This window comes from Puma concolor, chromosome A3, assembly GCF_028749965.1.
Source record: "Puma concolor isolate L17-30 chromosome A3, mPumCon1.1.hap2, whole genome shotgun sequence".
NCBI classification, from domain to species: Eukaryota; Metazoa; Chordata; class Mammalia; order Carnivora; family Felidae; genus Puma; species Puma concolor.
In genome coordinates this window covers 73,797,363-73,819,927 of record NC_141669.1, presented here as the reverse complement: position 1 = coordinate 73,819,927, position 22,565 = coordinate 73,797,363, and the positions used below count along the sequence as shown (strand labels likewise).

Sequence of the window (22,565 nt, the reverse complement as noted above, 5' to 3'; positions counted from 1 at the left end):
AACACTGAGCCTTATAAGGGACAGTTATTAAATAGAATTTTAACCCATTGCAACTTATGGTTGGTCCTGTGGGACCCCAAACTCTTTTCCCATGGCTATTTTTCCATGATCTAAAGATAAAGATAAAATTGGACAATCTCAGCAACTGCAGGCATCTTTACATTGACTCCTTTACTCAGGGCCTATGGGCTTTTACAACAGAGAGGGCCAAGTGTAAGCTCTTGGAATAACCCCTCATTGGCAAAATGCTTACAGAAAAGCAATATTACTGCCTTACACCCATTACCACCTAGCAATATATTGTACAATTGTTTGTTTGTATATGGTCTTTTTCCTTCCCTAGCATGTAATCTCCTTGAGGGCAGATATTTTGCCTATCCTGTTCACTGCTCTATCCTCAGTGTCTAGGACAATGACTGGCACATAATACATATTCAATTAATATTTATTGACTACATAGATGACTAAATTTCTGAAGGGGATTTCAGAAGTCAATGCCATCATCAAAGATTTGAAAGATACAGGTGTGGTAAGTCCTACCACATTTCTATTTAAGTGAATATGGATGGGCCTTGGAGTATAAAAGTGAATAATCATAAACTTAATGATCTGGCATTTCAAACTGCAACTTTGGTCCAAGTGCGGTGTTCTTACTGGAACAACAACAACAAACATGCTTCTGACACTTGGAACACAGCTAATCATCTAGTAAATGATTTTTTGTATTTCCTACCCCAATAAATATAAACACTTCAGACAGGTTGATTTTACTTTACAGTAAAATTTCAGTGCAATTTCACTGTCCTACTTCAGCTATGCATCAACTTTTTGCAACTGTACTATATCTGCTAAACCAAATCTTGACCATCTTATTATCCCACAGGACATTATTATGCTTTGCTCTATTGATGACATCATGCTTATAAGACTGTGTTTTAATTAACTACTTTGCATTTAAACTACCCCAAAATTTAGTGACTTAAAACAAAAATAAGTATTTATTTCTCACAGTTTTTATGGATCAAAAATTCAAACAGGAAAGGGTAGGGAGGGCTTACCTCTACTGTGATGAAGGGGCCTCAGCTAGAAGGCTCTAAGGCTGGAGTTGGAATAATATGAAGGCTTCTTCACTCATGTGTTTGGCAACTGATACTGGCTGTTACCTAGCAAGGTTCCAAGGCAATTGTTGAGAGAGAAAGAGAGAAGGGATGGGAAGAGAGAGAGAGAGGGAGAGAGAGAGAGAGAGAGAAAGAGGGAGTTAAGCTGCATCCTTTTTATAACTTAGTCTTGGAAATCACATAGCATCACTTACTTCGTTGGTTGGGGGAGGCACAAGCACCTACCCAGGTTAAAGAGGGGAGGGAACTTCACCAACCTCTTAGCAGGAGCAATGACAATCACATTGTAAGAAAAACATGTGGGGTGGGGTAAATATAAAGTGTGGATATATTTGGGAAATACAATCTGCCACATATTCAGAAGTAGCAGGTATGCTAGATACATATGCATACCAAAAAATGAGAGATGAAGCCTTTGAAAATGCAGTGGTCTACTAGTGATCAAATGCAATTAATGAACTATGACTAAATCCTGGTTTGAAAAAAACAGCTATAAATCACTGTAGTCTCTATCCATAATTCCTAACTTGAATATAAGACAAATTTTGTTATCCCACTGTTCTGTATAGGTGTATTTGTGGTGTTTAAATACAAATTTTAGTTCATAGGTTGTTGAATATCAATATGAAGTTGTATTAGACTAAAGAGGAAATGGGTAACACCCAGAAATTCTGCATGAAATTTTGCATTGTCTCCCTTCAGAGAGGAGGTGAGTACATTTTTGGTTATTATGAAGAAAAGATGCATTATATTTAGTAGAAGTGTGTGTGTGTGTGTGTGTGTGTGTGTGTGTGTGTGTATGTGTGTATGTGTCTAGGTATAAAAACAAGGGTGTATATGGATATTGACTATTCAAAGGAGTGAGTAGTGGAACCTGATATTCTATAGGAAAATCAATTTCTTGCTTAAAATCCATTTCTGTTGCTTGCAAACAAAAAACCCAACTGATATAATTCCTCACATCAGAGAGAGTAACAGCAGCCACAGGATGAGAAGTAAACTCCATCATCCAGACCAACATCTGGGAGAGAAACAGCAATGGCAGTCAGTGATGATGGAAGATTTTGCTACCAACTGAAGACCATAGGAAAACTGCACCAGTAGCCATTACAAGGATTAAATGAGTCAACCTTTGAAAAGCACTTACTATAGTGGCTAGGTAGCAAGGACCATACAAGTGCTGTTCAACAATAAGAAATTAAATAGTGCTAGCAAGAAAAATTAAACAGCATATAAGTTTGGGGGGATTTCCACAAGGAAATAGAGGGAATTGGGGAGGCTAAATATCCCAGTCATTCTGTGATGGTGGTTTAGAGCCAAAGATACTTTTGCTACCTTTGAAATGGTTATCCATGCTCTAGACGGCCTTCTCCTGGCAGACAAAGATTCCTCACTTCATCCTACTGCCACCACTTTAGTCCACCTCTAGGCATTTCTGCCTAGATGACTGTACTATCCTATTAATTGTTCCCTGTAACTTCCACTCTCAACCTCCCTACAACCCATTTTTCACATTACAACCAGGATGATGAAATTGAAAGTCTAATTGTGACATTCTCTCAGATGAAAATCCTCCATCGTTTCTTTCCTACTGATGCCAGCCAATATCTCACTGTTTTTTTTCAATTCTCCCTCTAACTTTGGAAAGTTCTCTTCAAGTGACCATGGTAAAAGAATAGCAGGGTCTAAATTCTGAGCATATCTCTAGAGTTTACCATTGCTAGTGAAGAACAACATCAACAAAATTAATCTAACATCCATTTAATGACATATATACTAGTTACTATGCAGTATGGCAGTTAAATATAATCAGTCTATGAGTGCATCAGGGTATGAGAGCTCAGTGAGAAAATCAGACCACTTAAATATTATGGAATAAAGATCTATTATAGCAATAAGACTTTCAGAATTAGGGAAAATTTGGAGAACTAAAGCCCAAAATACAGAGTTAGAGGATGAGATAAAATTGCTCATCAACCTTCCTGACACACTGGCATGATTGAGCAAGTTACAGCCTACTGGGGAATTTGGGGAGCCAGGCACATCAGTTGCTGAAGTGAGTATATGAAGAGGTGGTGGAGAAATCTATGGTAAGCTATTGCCTTTGCATCTGAGGGCAGGCCTGGGTTGCTGTTGGTTGGCAGTGTCAGCAGCTGGAAAAAAGAGCTAGACATGCAGTGGGGAGGGCCAGGCTAAGCTAGAACACATCAGTACTTCTAACATCTCTCACTGCATCTAACCACAACTTTCAGAGTGTGCTGCTGTTTCACTTCTGCCTTCTAAGTCTTATCCACATTTTTTGTTTGGACAACTTTAACATAGAACCACCCAGGGAAAGAGATTCTGGACAAAGTTGTTCTAGTTTAGCCAGGTTGGTACAGTACAAATTCATTACACTCAATAAACATTTAGATAAATTACTTGTTTATATTTCTTTTAAGCCATTTAACCAAATTGCTAGGTTTTGCCTTCTTGTTCGGTTCATGGACTCTTTATGCAGGAAAATTTTTGTTGTTTTCTCTGATTTTAAATATTCATTAATCATCACCACAATCATATTCATATGTACTGTCTTAGTCAACTTGAGCTGCTGTAACAAAATACCATAGTCTACATGGCTTAAAAAAAGCAAACATTGATTTCTTACAGTCTGGAGGCTGGGAAGTCTAAGAGTAAGGTGACTGCAGATTTAGTATCTGTTGAGAGCTCTCTCTTCCTGGTTTGCAGATGGCTGCCTTCTTGCTGTGCTGTCACACAATGGAGAGAGAGATGACTCTGGTCTCTTTCTCTTCTTATAAGGACACCAATCCCATAAGGTAGTTCTATCCTTATGAACTCATTGACATCCAACTCCCTCTCAAATGCTCCAATCCCAAATACCATCACATTGGAGAGTAGTGTTTCAACATATGAATTTGGCAGGACACAAACATTCAGTCTGTAGTATGCATGCACACATTTACATGCACACACACACACACACCTAAACACACACACACCAGAAAGTTATGGGTTTCTTTAAGGTGTGTTGTAGATTGGGTTCCCTAGAAGCAGATCCTGAAATGGGGATTCCTGTTCAAGTGATTTGTTGCAGGAGTACTCTTAGGAAAAAGCAATGAGGGAAGCAGGTTAGAGTAAGGGAAGAATATGGTCTCAACTGGATGCAAGCTTAAATCTGATCCCCTGGAGAAGCTCTGGAGCATAGTTTGCTCCAGCTAGCCCCATCTCAAGGCGAGGGCACTGGCTCTTTTTCCTCTCATACCAGTCAGTCACTGGCTGAGGTCTGTTGGTGGGGTGGTGGGTGGATGCAAAGCATTTGGCTGAGGGCAGTTCTCCAGAGAGCAGGCAGCTATGACAGTTATAAGTCAACACTTACTTTGTAAAGGGGATGGAGTGCAGCCCAATCTCATCCACTAAAAGATGCTTTAGGAGGAGAAATCTCTATATAGACAGTGTGAGGGGACTCAGTCAGCTGAAACAGAAGGCCCACAACAGAATCTTCTGTTCTACTCCCTTTGTTTCTGTTGCGACCTGAGACATGCCACTGATTCTGTAGCAGTTTGGTGTCTTGACTCCTATTTCTAGATATCCCTCTGTGGCTCAGTGCTTGGTTATGGAGGCTACATTTGCCATTGGATTTGCCATGGTTCCTATTTTCTCTCTTGTGTTACTGACCTCAGGTTGCCTGGGGCTGATGTTTGGATGTCCACTTCTATTTCACTGCTCATCAGGGTTCTCAGGCTCCCTCTACCCTAGCACCCCACCTCCCACCTCAGCATTGTTATGTGCAACATAACATAATCACACCCATAAAAAGAAAGAGTTTCCACACATAGCTGGTCTTTCCCTCATTCCACAGAACTGTCTCTGTGGTTTGCTTACTAGCTCTGATCCTATCATTGCTCTCCTTTTTCCTCAGTATTTGTTATTTATTGCTGTGTAACAAATAATTCACAAATGTAACAGCTGAAAACAAAAACATTATCTCATCATTTTTGTGAGTTGGAAATTTGAGAGCAGCCTAGGTGGGCAGTTGTGGTTCAGAGGGTCTCATAAGGCTGCAGTCAACATGTTGGCCATGACTGCAATCATATGAAGGCCGACTGGGATGGAAGAGCTGATTCCAAGATGGTGCCCTCACAGTCCATTTGGCAGAAGGCCTCAGTTTCTTCCTCTTGGAAGGAGACCGTCATTTCTCACTACATGGAATTCTCCATAAAGCTACTTGATTGTTCCCAGGACATGGTAGTTTACATCTCTCAGAATGAATGATCCAAGAGCAAGTGATTCAATGTCTTTTAAGACCTAGTCTCAAAACTTATGGACAGTTACTTTTGCCAAAATTATTTGTTAGACATGAGTCATTAAGTCCAGTCTATAACCAAGGGGAGTGGAATTAAACTCCATTTCTTCAAAAGAGAAGTATTAAAGAATTTGTGGACATGGTTTAAAACCAACATACACACATACCACAATAGCAGGGCTCTTGGGCAGCTGTTACCTGGTCCTTACCCACCTAGGATACTTGCAGATCTGAGGTAGCAGATTCTGAACCAAGAGAATGAGATTTACCTCCATGAAGGGAGATTACATGACCACTATTCTAGGACATCTAAGAATTAGTGAGAGAGAGGAATGAACAGTGAGGGGAAAAAGGAAAAAGAAAATGGGCTCTGGGGTCAGATAGACTGGGTTTCCAACCTTCACTTTGACATTTCTAACCTAGCCTGGGCAAATCATTTTATTCAAACCAATAAATTTTTTTGAGTATTAATTGTGTGTTAACCAGTGCACTAGATAGTGGGGATAGAGGGCTGAAAAAAATTTCACTTTTGTGGTGCTTATAGTCTGGTTAATCAGACAGACATTAAATAAGCCATTTCAGTTGTGATGGGGGTTATGTGCTATTAGAGCACATCCCAAGGAGATTTAGCCTTATCTAAGGAATAAAGGAAGACCTCTTTGGAGAAGGGACATTTTAAGTTGAAATTTGGAAGATGATTAAGAGTTGGTCAGGTGATAGGAACAGATAGTGCAAAGGTTGTGAGGTACCAAGACCCTTGGACTTCTAAGGAGACAAAAGAAAGTCAGAGGGGCAGGAATATTCCTGGTGAAGGAGACAGTGGGGAGAGATGAGACTGGAAAGCTGGCTAGAGACCATACTTCTCTTGAGTCTCAGAGTCCACATTAAGGATAGGATATCTACAGGTTCACAACAATGGTCAGGCCAACCACTGACTTTTTAAAAATGTTCCACTAATAACTTGGAGAAAATCATTTAATCATGGATTCATTTTTAAAGCTTTTTTGTTTTAATTCCAGTATAGTTAACACACAGTGTTACATTAGTTTCAGGCGTACAATACAGTGATTCAACAATTCTATACATTACTCAGTGCTCATCATGATAAGTGTACTCTTTAATCCCCATTCCCTCTTTCCCCCTTCCCCTAACCATCAGTTCATTCTTCATAATTTGTTTCTCTTCTTGGTTTGTTTCTCTTTTTTTCCCTTTGCTTGTTTTGCTTCTTAAATTCCACTTATGAGTAAAATCATATGGTATTTGTCTTTAACTGACTTATTTCACTTGGCGTTATACTCTTTAGCTCCATCCATGTTGTCGCAAATGGCAAGATTTCATTCTTGTTTTTCTGGATAAATAATATATATATTATTTATATATTATAAATATATATAATATATATTTATATATAAAAATTAAATATATAAATATTTAATTATAAATATATAAATATATTATATATATAATATATAAATATATAATATATTTATAATATACATTAACATTATAATATATAATATAATTATATATTAATTATATATAACTAATGATATAATATTAAATATATAAATATATTTATATTAATATATAATATATAATACATATATATTACACACACACACACATACACATACCACGTCTTTCTTATCCATTCATCTATTGATGAATACTTGGGTTGCTTCCATAATTTGACTATTGTAAATAATGCTGCAATAAATATAGAGGTGCATATGTCCTTTCAAATTAGTGTTTTCATATTCTTTGGGTAAATACCCACTAGTGCAACTACTAGATCTTATGGTAGTTCTATTTTAATTTTTTGAAGAACCTCCATACTGATCTCCACAGTGGCTGCACCAATTTGCATTCCCACCAACAGTGGATGAGGGTTCCCTTTTCTCCACATCCTCGCCAACTCTTGTTGTTTCTTGTGTTTTTGATTTTAGCCATTCTAACTCTTGTAAGATGGTATCTCATTGTGGTTTTGATTTGCATTTCCATGATGATAAGTGATGTTGAGCACCTTTTCATGTGTCTGTTGGCCATCTGGATGTCTTCTTTGGAGAAATATCTGTTCATATCTTCTGTCCGTTTTTAAATTAGATTATTTGTTTTTTGGGTGTTGAGCTGTAGAAGTTCTTTATATATTTTGGATACTAACCCTTTATTGGGTATACCATTTGCAAATATCTTCTCCCATTTCAACTATTGATTGTTTAAGTAGAGTTGTGGCTTGATGAGAGATGTACAAAACCTGGAAAATGAGTTAAAGAGGGACAAAGTGGATGCCCATTGGTGGAGCACTATAGGAGTTTAAGTGGGGAGGTGATGGTGGTGGGGGAAGTAAGAGACCATTAGGAGAGTAACAGATAGGACTTGGCCAATGACTGTGGGCTGGAGACAGGAATCAATGAACACTGTCCAAAAGGCAGATTTTTTTGATGGTGATGGTGGGTGATGGGTGGGTGGGAGCAGATTATACATTATGCTTTAGACATACAGAGTTCTAGAGACTTGTGAGATATGAACAGAAGTGTTGAAAGGCTTGGAGTTCAGGGAGGGCTGGGCTCTGAAGGCAGCTGTGAGGGTCTAGACATACATGCTACAATATCTTCCTGAATGAATGAGATGGCCAAGGCTAGAGTGTAGCAAAAGTCCAGGGAACCCTCATATTTAAAGAGCAGGGAGAAATGGAGACTGCAAAGGTCCCTGAGAAGGAACAGAGATGGGAAGAGGAGGAAAACCTGGGAGGTGTAAGGTCTGAGCTAAAGAAATGGTGTGTCTAGTGAATAAATGGGCAAAAGACATGAATAGACATTTCTCCAAAGAAGACATCCAGATGGCCAACCGACACATGAAAAAATGCTCCACATCACTCATCATCAGGGAAATACAAATCAAAACCACAATGAGATACCACCTTACACCTGTCAGAATGGCTAACATTAACAACTCAGGCAACAACAGATGTTGGCGAGGATACAGAGAAAGAGGATCTCTTTTGCGTTGTTGGTTGGAATGCAGGCTGGTGCAGCCACTCTGGAAAACAGTATGGAGGTTCCTCAAAAAACTGAAAATAGAACTACCCTACAACCCAGCAATTGCACTACTAGGTATTTATCCAAGGGATACAGGTGTGCTGTTTCGAAGGGACACATGCACCCCAATGTTTATAGCAGCACTATCAACAATAGCCAAAGTATGGAAAGAGCCCAAATGTCCATTGATGGATGAATGGATAAAGAAGATGTAGTATATATTTACAATGAGTATTACTCGGCAATCAAAAAGAATGAAATCTTGCCATTTGCAATTATGTGGATGGAACTGGTGGGTATTATGCTAAGTGAAATTAGTTAGTCAGAGAAAGACAAATATCATATGACTTCACTCATATGAGGACTTTAAGAGACAAACAGATGAACATAAGGGAAGGGAAACAAAAATAATATAAAAACAGGGAGGGGAACAAAACATAAGAGACTTAAATATGGAGAACAAACAGAGGGTTACTGGAAGGGTTGTGGGAGGGGGGATGGGTTAAATGGGTAAGGGGCATTAAGGAATCTACTCCTGAAATCATTGTTGCACTATATGCTAATTAATTTGGATGTAAATTAAAAAAATAAAATTAATTTAAAAACAATTTTTTTAAATGGTATTTTAGAGGAAGTGTTAAGTGGAATTATTGTTTTAATTAGGATAAATATAATCCTTATCTCATAGGACTCTTGTGAGGATTAAAAGAGATAACATATGCAAAAAACATATTTTAGTAATTCATAGAGGTTTTTAATGTAGGGTGTTCTCTTTAGCAGAGAATGGGAGTATATGGGGTAAGGGTTGGGGGAAGAAGGCCAGAATGTTCCTTCTGAAGTAACTTCCCAACACCTGATGCATCTAAAGCAAACTTGTAGGCAACTATTGACACTTGGGGCCAGCCAACCTTTGATACAGTACACTATAACTTTGGAAATCATGAAAAATGACCCTGCTCTCAAAAAAAAAAAAATCTCTACCTGCTTAGTACTGCTTAAAAATCCCTTCCAGGGAAGACCCACAAAGCCCTTTTATTCTATAATAAAAGGTTTTAAAATACAAATACCTGGAGCAGTTACCACAGCAATATGAAGGATAGAGTTAAGTATAATTATGTTATCAGATCCTGCCCTCCCTTTTTTTTTTTTTTTTTTAACTTCAGAAAGGCACCCAGAACCAGGAAGGAGCAGGGAGGGGAGGGAGAGTTTGGTCACTGAAGGAGAAATAAGAGAGGTAGGAGACACCCAAGGCAAATTTCACTGATTTCTCAGTTTCACAATTTTGCTTCAGGCAGGATCTGTTTATCTTCATATCTGTCCAGAAAAAATACAACTTTTGTGCACATGTACATTACATCTCTCTGGGTAGATGGTGCTAACCCTTACCTTAGCAGGAAGAATGCATCTCTCCTGTGTGTTCCACAGGAGTGTATTTTTCTCTGGGAAATGTTGGTGACCTAATATCTAGAATCTAAATGCAGATTCACAACCCTGCCTAATTTAGGGTGCTGAGGGTGTGGAGTGGACCCAGAAATTACCATGCTGAACCAGTGCAGGAATCACTTAAGTTGGCCCTTTAGGAATGGTACACCTGGGAACCCACCCTCGGAAACTGACCTGTGCTTCACCTTTCCAGTAAGCACTCAGGAATGTGTCAGGTTGTTAGGTTTACTTGTGCCTGGTGGGAAGGCATGTCCTAAACTAGAATCTCCAGAACAGAGTAGAGGACTAAGAGAGTAATGGACCCCGCTCCCCTCCCAAGAAAATGGGGAAAAGGAACTTCTGAATACATGGATGGGCTCCTCAGGCAACCAGTGGTATCACAGCATGGGCAGGGGGCTGCTCTTGGGCACTGAGGCCAAGGAAGCCTCTCTGAAGCCTGGAAGATTGCCAGGTCTCCATTTGTGTAATCTGTATAATTGGCAGTGTCCTTTGTCAGGGCCTATGAGGATATTTCTCAGTCAATCACTGTCATATGCACAATCAGGTTATTTCTCTATGCAACCATTCCTTTTCTAGAGACCCTATACATCCTTGCAGTACATTAAATCCAGGAGGCTGTTACCATGGGATTCTGAATAATTAACTGAAGATGGCCCTTTAATTCAACTCAGTTGTATTTGCACCTATTAAGCACCCATTATGTGCACCCTGATTGGAGGCCAGAGAAGCAGAACAGTCCTTGCCCTCAAGGCGGCTTATCTCAGTCCAGTTGGGAGACGTCAGGCTCAACCTGCCACCCCTCCCTCAATGCCACACTTCTCTCTCCACATGCCTTTCTTCTCCACTACCCACTCCCCTGCCCTAACCCCAGCTCCTGGACTTGAGACAGATCTGCTGAAGAAAGCTCTGGGGAGCTTCAGGCTCACCCTGGCTGCTGGTCTGCCTCCTGCCTGAGCCCAGCTCTGGTAACCAGATGCTGACGCCATCTCCTTTGTGCCTCAGTACTGCCTTGGACTCTGTCTTGTACCTGTAGGACAAGCCTCTGATTTCTCCTCATCAGGAGCAATGTCATCATCTCCCCATACCACTCTGGCATGAACCACCCCAGTACACAATTACATCATGTAGTGCTAATGTCGACTTGTCTCATCCCTGTCTGTCACCCTCCTGATCTGCCTGCAGACTGAATTTCTGACATCTGTAGCTGGGTCTAGACTCTTTGTATATGACTTTCCCTCTTGTTCCCAATTCTAGTGAACAGACCTAATTCTAGTATTTACTCCTTTAATAATCAGTCCTACCCCATTTCAGTTAATCATAGATGTGCAGCTGTTTCTTGAGCTATGTCAGGGAAAAGGGAGTTTAAAAAAAGAAAACAAATGCAAGACAATGTGCACACAAATGTACAACAGTGTGGTACAGGGCACGTGCACACAAATGTACAACAGTGTGGTACAGGGCACACACAAAATGGAATGACTCTAACTGAGAGTACAGTGTGTATTCTTCTGGACCAGACCTGTGTATGCCAGTAGAGGAGTTAGTCACCCAATCATGAGGGCATATTATCTCTCAAGATACTTCTGCAAAGTGAGAGGAAATAGAAAGAACAGCAAAACTCTGAGGTCCTCAGCTAAAACAAACAAACAAACAAACAAAACCCAAGGTGGCTGGCAAGCCATGCACTAAATTCCAAACAAGTAAAAGATAATTCCACCCACCAATTGGAAGAATGCTGGTCCCATGGACACTTAAAATGCAAAGTGAAAATAGGAATTCATTAGCATTTCTCCAAGTCTCCTGACTTGGTTGACTATCATCCAGCCATCCAGACTAGAAATCTGTTGTTAGAGCAAAAATGAAGACTGACTCCAAAGACTGAGCACAAAGTGGAAGTCACTATTGCCAAGCAGGGGACCAATCCAGCAGAGCCTAGGCTCTAGGGGATGAAGTTGCAACAGGTCACAGAGCTTCCTGTATTGTGAAGGCAGAATCTCTGAGAGTTGCTGACAAGGGCTAACCAGAGGTAGATTCTGTCATGTGCATGTAGCACCTTTTTTGGGATAATGACACTTGGCTGCTTCTGTTGTGTGTCTCAGATACTGAAGAGGGATTACAGCACCCACCCCCCACCACCAGCAGGCCTGTACTGCTGTCAACATCCTAGGTGTGTGGTCAGGATGTGTTGCTGGGAATCATACTACTGCCTTCCTCTTCCACAGATACCTACATCAACTGATAACCAAGTCATTTAATCACCTGTGTCTTTTCATTTCTCATTTGTCTCTTCCTTTCCATCCTACTTGTGCTGATTTAGTTTAGTGTTAATCTCTTCAGATTTTAGTGCACATCATTAGTTCTTTTAAGTCTCAGTGCCCTGGGCATCCCATTGTTTACACATTCTCCCAACACAGTACTTGGTTTGTGGCTTTCACCTGTTTATTAATCTATCTTTCTCTCTTGGACGGTGAGAACATGTATACTCCCATGTCTTAGTTTTTCTTATATGTTCAGAAACTATTATAATCTCCATGTCCAGTAGGCACTTAAGAAATGAAAGAGAATGAATGAAGACCTATTTCTTCACAAATTACATCATCTTCACATCGTATATGTGAATAAAAGGAGTGTGTGTTTTAAACTGAGTCAGTGATCTCATATATATGACTCAGCTCATCGATAATCCTGGATAGTGATGGTGGAAAGATTTTGCTATAGGGTGAATAAAGAGTATTTTTCCTCATGAACCCTATTTCAGTCTGTCCTGTTTATCAAATACTTAGGCATTCGATTCTCGTAATTTATGAGTTCCTATATATTCATCTTCTGGGATAATTCACAGAACGTACTTGCAAATGGAAAATAATTTGCTGGTATTTTTCCCCCTTTCTGGCACACGAATAAACGGAATGTTCTGACAACTTCAGTATCTCTTGCTTTGCCGACTGCCTTGCCCAATATTTGTCTTCAGCAATTTCACTGTAGTTATTTTTTTCTCACAAAGAAATACGTTTCTTCACATTTAAGAGGCACAAATTGTTGCTCCCACTTTTCAGAGGAGATGTGGTGTTTCCAGATTTAGAAAGACACTTCCAGCTGCCAGCTCTGTCAGACCCTGCCTTGGCTTAACGAGGAATGTTTCTGTTTTTCTTAGGCACAGGAAAAAAAAAGTAAAGCCCCCAAATTATTTAAGTATCTTTTGGTTTAGTTTAGAGGCCAAGAGAGGCAGCTACATGAAAATCTGGAGGAATGAGTTTGGGTTGAAGACTTGGACTCAACTACCAAATGCCGTGCTTGGCTTTGCACAGATGGGTTTAGTCTCCGGGCCTCTGTTTCCTTGCTGGTATAACAGAAAGGTGGATCTATATGGTTTTTGGAGTCTGTTCTAGTTCTAAAGTTCTGTGATTTGATGTATTATTCTCCTCTATTGCCACATAAGTTTGGGTTGTGTATACCCTCTCTAATGGAGGGAGACTATGCTTTATTGTAATGAAGTGGCCATGGACAGCAGGAATGGATTTTTTGACATATTTTGACTCCCTGTTCAGGACATGGGGAATGACAAATGGGTAACACTGGGACACGAAATGGAGAAGGTGTGGACCAGGACTTCCTCTCCTCTCTGGGAAATAGATCTGATTGCTCATGGAAGGGGCCTGGTTTGGGCTACACTGGAACCTCTACTGACTGGGTCACCCAGGTCCCATGGCGTTCCTTAGCAGGGGGGGATTTTTGGTATGCAGATGTTTCCTTAAAGGTCTAGATCACTGGTCTCTGAAACACCTAAATTTGAAGAGGTTTTGAGAATGAGGAGTGTTCTCATCCTCCTTGAACTTCCAGCAACCACTCCCAAATTGGCAGCAAACTTCAGAATCAATGGTGATTCCTTGAGGTAGAGGACTAGTACTGGACCACTGGTTTTTGTGGCAAAGTAGGCACACTAACTTCAAATCTTTTTGCCATAGACCTCGGCCACTGTAGCCCTTCTTTTTGCTAAGGAGTTTGAGGGGATTCCCTGTTTTCAGCAGCTCTACAGTGAAGCCATAGCTGCAGCAATGGTGGTGAAGAATGGTTTCTTCTGGAAGACAAATGGGTTTTCTTTGAAGTGATCTGGGTAGGCACCCATGGGTTTCTGGAATGTATCACAGGCAGGAAACCCCAGGAGAGGAGAATAGATTTCCTGCCCTTGGAAGGGGAGTGCAGAATTTTATTGATTTGATTATGAAAAAGAAAGATCTCATGTTGAGCTGCAAATGGGTGAAATAGGACATTTAAATTGTACTCTATTTAGTTTCTCCCACAGATTACAGTTATTCAATACGTGCTTTTTGACTGACTGAACAAATGAAACTGATGTCAGCAAGAAACTGAGGATAAAGGAGCTCTGCTGGCCTTTAGCTGTTGGTCTTGATTCATCCTCTAAGGTGCAGCTGGTGCTAAACAATGGGCAGAGTTTCCAAAGAGTAAGTGAAAATTGGCCCATTTCTTTACTTTAAGATTTTTATTTCATTCCTTCATTCCTGAGCAGATGCCAACCAATCTGAAACCTCCTCTTCCTTTTCTTCGCATTTTCTCCCTTCTCTATACTCCATTCTTTCCTCTTTCTTTCTACAACCTTGGTCTTCCACATTGAAAAACTGGTCAAGAGGAAAGAATGCTGGGGTTGAAGGAAACCAATCCATTTCTAGACTGAGCCTGAGAGCATTCCTTTGTGTATCCTTGCATACATTCACCTTGAGCCCTGGGATGGTGAACAGGCAACAAATTCTAAGGACCTAGAAAGCCTTCAGGGTGCTGAGTCATCTCAAGTCCTTAGGGTTGCCTGAGCACCATACAAAGGGGGTTCCAAGTGCAGACTCTTTCCTTAGGGTTATCTATCCTGTACAATGAACTACTGCAAGGTTTAGTGGCTTGAAACAACAGCCATTTTATTATATTTCACTATTTTGTCAGTTGGAAATTTAGCAGTTCTTAGGTGGGTGATTCTTCTGCTCCACCTAGAGTTGCCTGGATTTGCTCAGGGTATTCAGCTGCAGCTGGTCTGATCTGAAGGATTCAAGATGGCTTTTCTGACATTCATGGCACCTTAATGGAAGTGGTACTGACTGTAAGGTTAGCTTGACTGCCCCCTCTTCACATAATCTCACGTACTTTCCACAGGCCTCTCCAGCAGGGTAGCCAGACTTCTTATGCAGCTACTCAGGGCTCCAAAAGAGCAAGGAGGAAGTGATCTACTCTCATAAAGGCTAGTCCCAGAACTAACAGATCTTTTTCAGTGTCTTCTAATGGTTAATATTATATATCAACCTGACTGGGCCATAGGATGTCCAGGTATTTGGTTAAACATTATTTCTGGGTGTGTACTTTGAGGATGTTTCTGGATGAGGGCATTTGAACTGGAACATTGAATAAAGCAGACTGCCCTTCATAATGTAAATGGGTACCAATCAATCCATTGAGGGCCTGAACCTAGCATAAAGGCAGAAGGAAGAATTTGCATTCTCTGTTTGACTGCTTGAGCTGAGACTCTAGTCTTTTCCTACCTTAAGACTGGGACTTACACCACCAAGTGCCTCTGGTCCTAAGGTCTTTGGATTCAGAATAGAACACCACTGTCTCTCCTGGAACTCCAACTTTCACATGATAAATACAATCATGTGAGTCAATTCCTTATGACAAATCTCTTTCTCTATATAGGTATCTGTACTCTATAGATTCTGTTCCTGTGAAAACCCTAATACAACTATTCTAGGTTAGAATCAAAGGGAGAGGAAACAGAGCCCACCTCTTTAAGGGAGGACTATCAATGAATCTGCAGCCATCTTTAACCCATCCAGGGGTCTATAGGTTGCATGCTAGTGCACACACAACTGGGATTACCCTCTGTTGGGAATCAGCAGAATGAGGATCTATGATTCTTTGTGCCAAGGGATACCTGGCATGGGAACATCTGGGTCCACTGAATCAAAACTGTGACTAGACAGAATGGAGTAGAGGATTGTGTGCTATTAGATGTGACACTAATAACTGCAGAAGGTTCTGGCTCTAATAGCCAAAGTTAAGAAGAATTTTGAAAGTGTAATCCCTAGAATTAGGCTGTTGGATGATTTTCATTTTATCTCTGAACTGTGTTTCCTTATGTTGGCAGTGACAGAGAGGAACACTGGATTCTTAGCCTAAATTACTCTTCAGTGTGATCTCAACTCCTTCATTTCATTTTTATACTGCTAAGCTCAACCCCACTTTTCAATAAAGCTAACAGATGCAAGAACTCCCAAGGATAGAGTGCCGGACACTCTGTACTTTATCTCCAATTGTCCTAGTAACTATGCATATTCCATGTGCTAGCCCCATTTTGCAGATGAGGAAGAGCAGCTCAGAAAGTTTTTTTAAAAAAAAGGGCATACTTGCTATTTGAACAAAGGTCTGCTTGGTTCCAAATCCTCTTTCCACTACCCCATGTGATCTTTGGAAAATCAGAGTACCTTAGAAAACATCCATACTGGACTGCCCAAGAAAGCACAAAGCCAACAAGGCTAGACTGAGCATTCAGTGAAAGATCGCAAGCTTAATATTGCACCCAGCTACTACCCTCATGGATTCTACTGCTGGGCCACCAGCATGCTTTCATTCCAGCCACATCCCTCTTTGAGGAATCTTGATACACATAAAAACATAAAGGTGTAGAGTGATTTGTCCTTTTTCAGGACTATTTTCTTTTTATAAAATACCTCTTCGCTAAATTCCTTTGAACAGATAGCCCTATTAGGGTATTTAAGTATGATCCAATATGCAAAGAACTATGAAGAAGAATCATCTTGATATTATTCCCTTCTCATAGTACCTAACAGGGTTAGTCTGGGCCCTTGAAAAAGATGGTGTAAAAGAAACTGGGGAGGTTGCTAGTAAGCCTGGAAGAGTCAGGCTACAATGTAATCTAACCCTCTAATCAGTGAAGGTGAGCAAAGGGAGGATGGTGGAGGTGTCCTAGCGGGCTATGTAGTCTCAGGAAGATTCAGCTTAGGTGTTGGAGAGTCCTTGAGTCAAAACTGGTCATCAGCTGAGTCTGAATCTTCTCGAGGAATGGACCTCTTTCAGAATTCCTGTCCTGCTCGGTTACTGGCCAGGAGTGCCCTGTGGGTTACAGAGTGTGACAGCTGGATCCTTGGTCTATTGAACACCCCAGAGTTGGAGGCTTACAAGGCTCATTCTCATGGCTGCCACATTAACAAAGTTCTGAGCATACATACGATGCTTAATAAACGCGTGTGGCAACATGGTGTCCAAAGCAGTCTTCTTTTTTTTTTAATTTTTAATGTTTATTTTATTTTTAAGAGAGAGAGAGAGAGACAGAGCATGAGAAGGGGAGGGCAGAGAGAGAGGGAGACACAGAATCTGAAGCAGGCTCCAGGCTCTGAGCTGTCAGCACAGAGCCCAATGCAGAGCTCAAACCCATGAACTGCAAGATCATGACCTGAGCCAAAGTCAGATGCTTAACCCACTGAGCCACCCAGGTGCCTCCAAATCAGTCTTTTAATACTCTGTGCACTTCCTACTTCTGTGCTTTCACTCAAGTTTTCCTGTATGGCTAGCCCTTCTCTTCTGTATCTACATCCAGAAGCCAGCTCAGACTCCATCTCCAAGATGTCTTCTCCAATCCCCACTGCCAGAATTAATCTTGTGAATCCTTCTAGATACCTGTGATACTATCTCTATACTTTTATCATTGCATCTAATATAGACTAATGCACACTGGATGTATCCATTTGTATGTATGAGATCTGGAGACCTAGGGTAGTCTCTTATTCACTTTTTGTGCGTCCCCACAACCCCCAGAGCAATTTAGTGCAGGACTTTGCACATAGTAGGTGCTTAATAATTAGCTGTTGAATTTGGTGAGATTCTTGCAATAGGATGTACCTAAATATATCTTTGGGAAGAAGTGGTAGTATAGTTCTGCCCAGAGTCTCTTAAAGAACTTGAAATAGTGTGTCCCAAAACTGACCACCTTATAATATCCCTGAGCTTACTTCATGTCTTCTATTTCAGTGCCCACCACCCATGCTCCAGTCCCTAAGCCAGTCAATCTTAACATCCTCCTTGGCTGCTGCCCTGGGTCACACCCACGCTAATGGTGCTACTTTGGAAGGGTCTCCCTGATCTTCTTTCCATCCCTGAAGTTTCCATCCTCTCTCACCTGGACTATTGTACTGGCTTCCTTGTGGCCTGTTCTGATGTATGCCTTCTTCTTCTCCAAGCCCTTCCATTGTCCCCAAGTCAAGCCTGGGACTAATGTGCTCTGAGTAAGGTGCCAAAGGCACAGAACTTAAGGAGACACTACTGTCAGGATCATGGAGGTGCCAAGAGCAAAGGCCTCCCTAAATTTTGCTCCCTCCATGCCTCACTCACTTCACTCTGGTCTTAGACCTGCCCAGAGTCCAACTGTGATAATGACTTTCCTTTACTGTAAGTTCTTCTAGCAATCTTCATTGCAGTAGATCCCAACCATGTCTGTGCATTGCCTGCAGACCTTGGTGAAAAGAGACTCTTTGACCCCAGCCCAGACTGAATCAGGCTGGTAGTAGATAGGGTTCAGGAATCTGCATAGCTAGGTTTGGGAACCACTGACTTATAGGACCAAGTCTAGGCTGGGAATAACATTCACACTTCCTCCCAATTTGGCACTTGCCTGTTTCTGGCTTTATTTTCAGGCGGTTTCCTCTTGGGAGACACTCGATAGGCCAATCATACAAAAATCTCTCATTGGACCCAGGTATGCCCTGCATCTTTTTGTCTCTGTGCCTTTGCTTGGGTTTCTCCCTCTGGCCAAAATGCTCCTCTTGGTCTTGCCCATTCTCCTAGGCAAAATTCTACTTGTTCTTCAGGATCTACTTCAAATGCCATCTCATCTCTGAAATTGTTTGGGATCTTTCTTCCTGCCCTTTAACAGGGCATCTCCACCTACGCTTTCATGTGTTTTACTTATAACATCAGCAGCACCTCTCATGCTGTGTCACATTGGTTCTATGAGGGCCCCCTCTCCCTGCCCAGGTCTTAGTGGTCAGGAACTGCTTATTTATATTGGATATGTAGCACCCCGTGCTTTGCCTAGAGCACAGTGAGCATCTATTAGTTGTTTGCTGAATTGACTGGAAATAAGTATAACTAGTTAAATTTAACTTTTCATAGCACCTAACATAATGCCTTGAACATGAGTCTCTAAAAATATTTGTTGAATAAATAAATGAACAAAGGAATAAATATGGGCCAGAGTTTAGCATCACCATTGAGTCACTTCAAGGGAACTTGTGTGTGTTTTGATATCACACAGTAGAGTTCAAATATCAGTGTGCATAAATAAGAATCATCTAGAATGTTATTAAATATGCAGACTCCTGGCCACACTCCCAGAGATGCCGATTCAATAGGTCTGGGTGGGGCCTAGGAATTTACATTTGTAAGAAGCATCCCGGGTAATTCTGAAACAGGTGGCCCACAGACCACATTGAGAAACACTGCAGGAGATGCTGGGTGTTGTTTAGCAGGTGGTGTTCACTCTCTAGAGGGATTTTCAGACCAGCAATATTGAAGTTCAACCCTTAATGTTAAAGATATTGTGGAGTGTTGTTGGGAGGATGTGGAAAAAAGCAGCAGGCCCCATGTGGCATCTGGGTTTCAGACTCTGGGAGGGCCATTCTTAGGACAGTCATGGAATTCTGCAACAGCAGGAAGAATGGCAGGCCCTGCAAGCTTCACTTTGATTGCAGTGACCCTGGTTTCTTGCTTGTGCCGGTTCTTTGCTGTGACACACAACTCTGTTTGGAAGCCTCCAGTTCCTGATACTGATTGGATCTGGGTGACTCCCTGGCTTGCTTATATTCTCTAGGCACAGCTTCTGTGGTGGTTCCCACAGAGCTATTGTCTCCATCACCATTATACTTCCTCCAACCTCACCTGCAAAGGGCAAATTGGGCGGGTCTGGTGGAAGGAGCCCACAAAGATGAGCCTCCAGCTCTAGGTCCTGGTCTGAACTCTGCCACTAACCACCCACCAGACTTAGTGCAGGCCACTTAATGCAAACAAGCAGGCCCTTTCTGAGAGCCTGCTATGTGCAAAGCATTGTCTGCAGATCCTCTAGGACCCTATTCTTCAGGTGTAAAGTCCTCTGCAGTCCTAACTGCTCTAAATTGAACACAAAGCCAACAGAATAAAGCTAATTCCATTTTAACCTTTCCTTGAGGTCCAGGAACAGAAATGTCCTCTCAGAACAAAGAAGGTGACTAGAATGTTGTTGGGAAAGGGGAATCCATCTCTCTTCTGAAAGATCCCTTGACAGAGTCACTGATTCATCCTCATACTCCCTTCTTCCTCAGCATTCTTCCGTTCTGCGTAGAGATGGAAGAAGCAGATGCCTGGGCCAGAGAGGGGCACTTCCGGGGAAATGGAGCCCACAAGCAGAGCAGAGCCTTCTGTGTTCTGGGAAAACCCTGGACAGGAAAGCAATACCTTTAAACTGAGAAAGGAACAGGACTCGAGGGGGTTGGAGGAGAGAAGGCCTGCAGACACACCTAGTTCGACAACACAAGCATAGGCCATGTCACTGAGCATACTGACTTATCATCTCTCCTCAAATCCAAGAGGAAAGAAGGCAAGGCAGTACAAACATGAATAACCCTTCCAGTAAGAACAAGAGGTCAGCCAACTTCTGAAAGACACATGGGTCAGGCCAGATCTCCTTAGCTTGGTGCACTGTACTTACCCACCAGCAAACCCCAAGCCTCACTATTCTCTGCACCTGTGTTTCCCTTCCCATGCCAGTGGGTATGACCCCAACTCTGGCATTTTGATCCTGTGCCTACACTTCTTACTGAACTGTCCTTGGCCTTTCTGAACCTTGTGTCCTTTCTCAGCTTAGTTTCTGTTTCTCTCCTCCAGGAAGTTCTCCCTGTTCTACCAACTGGCAGCAGGTGGACACTTGGCTGAGCTCTAGTCTAATACCTCCTATCTTTCCACTCCTAAGGAATCCTTATATATTTTCCTCAAGGGCCACCATATTTGGAAGGACATAGTCTACTGATCAGTTATTTTGTAGCTGTTGATTTACTACTTACTTAATCATGGCAGACCAGTCAATCACATATTTCCCCATTTTTATTACTCAGAGAAGATCCAACCTCACAGGGAGTCCATCTTTCCCACTTGACCATCCTGGGGCTGCTCTTGGTGCCAAATCACCTCTCAACTCTTTTTACCCTTTCTCTTCAGACTAAGTGCTAAGAAAACATTTTAATTATATACTGCACTCTTATTTGACACCATATGAAAAACAGTTGTTCCCATATTCTCCAATAAATGAGAATGAACAGATGATCTTCAAAGAAATTTTTATTGAAATTGACTCAGAAAGAGGTTTTTAAAAACCTAAACTATGGAAAAATTGGCAATGCTATCAAAAACTATCCAGATCCCAGTAATTTAACAAGTTAGTTATTTTAAACCTTTAAGAGAGAGATGTTTCTGATGCTATTTAACTCACCTCGGGCATAAAGGAAAAAGCCTCCTCCTTGTTTAATGAAGCCAACACATAATTGGTAGCAAAACCTCATAGAGATCAAACATGCACACCACACACTTCATACGAGCATTGCCCAGAACACACACACACACACACACACACACACACACACCACATACACCTACATCACACACACATTATACCTACACCACACATACACCACACATATCATACACACACATGTGCATGTATACACACACACACACACACCACACTAAGGTATTCTCACTTTTAAATATATTAAAATTCTAATTAAAATATTAATAATAGAATCCAGTAGTCCATTAAAAAAATAAACTGTGAGGAAGTGGGGTTCTTTTCAGGGTGATTCAATTTTAGAAAATCTATTAGTGTAGCTCACTCTATTAATAGTCAAAGGAGAAAAGCCATGATTACCTTTGAAGATACAGAAAAGGAATGTAAAAAAATTGAACATTCATTTATAGTAAAACAATAACAATAATAAGAGCTAATATTTATTTTGCACTCATTACATCCTGAGTACTGTCTGACTTGCTTTGCATGCATTTCCTCATTTAGAGAAATGAGAAGGTAGCAGTGATGAAGGTACTATCTGTCGTGCTCATTTTACTGATAAGGAAACTAAAGCTCGGCAAGGTTAAGGATCTTGCCTCAGGTCAGGGAGCTAGGAAGTGGGTTGTATACAGCTAGTATGTAGCATATTCCTAACCACTGTATCAAAATAGGAATGTAGGAATTCTTTCATAATACAATAGACATGTAAACCAAATTATAATTCAGCATCATGATTAATGAGAAAACAAAGGAAACATTTCCGCTACAATCAAAAATAAGACAAGCATGTCCACTATCACTGCTATTATTTAACATTTTCCTGGAAGAGCTAGCTAATGCAATTATAAAAGAGAACCAATAAAGGGTATAAATATTGTAAGAATGGAGGCAAAATTCTATTTACTGCAGATGATATCACAATACACCTGAGACCCAAGGGAGGCAACTGAAAACACATAAGAAACAATATGAGAATTCAGGGAGGTAGCCAGTCACATATTAACATTAATAAAAAGTCAGTAACTTTCTTCCATGCAAACAGCAACCAGGTA

At 41.0% G+C, this 22,565-nt stretch overlaps 1 protein-coding gene across 3 annotated transcripts in view; it reads right to left on the bottom strand.

Annotated features, from left to right (window-relative positions):
- The window catches only part of LOC147582531 (uncharacterized), a 244,490-nt gene that overhangs the window by 28,390 nt on the left and 193,535 nt on the right, over positions 1-22,565 (bottom strand). For all 3 annotated transcript variants that reach the window (XR_015249228.1, XM_086701148.1, XM_086701149.1), the window contains one exon: positions 1,059-1,163. The gene's annotated coding sequence lies outside the window, so the exon portion shown is untranslated. The remainder of the gene's footprint in view (positions 1-1,058; positions 1,164-22,565) is intronic.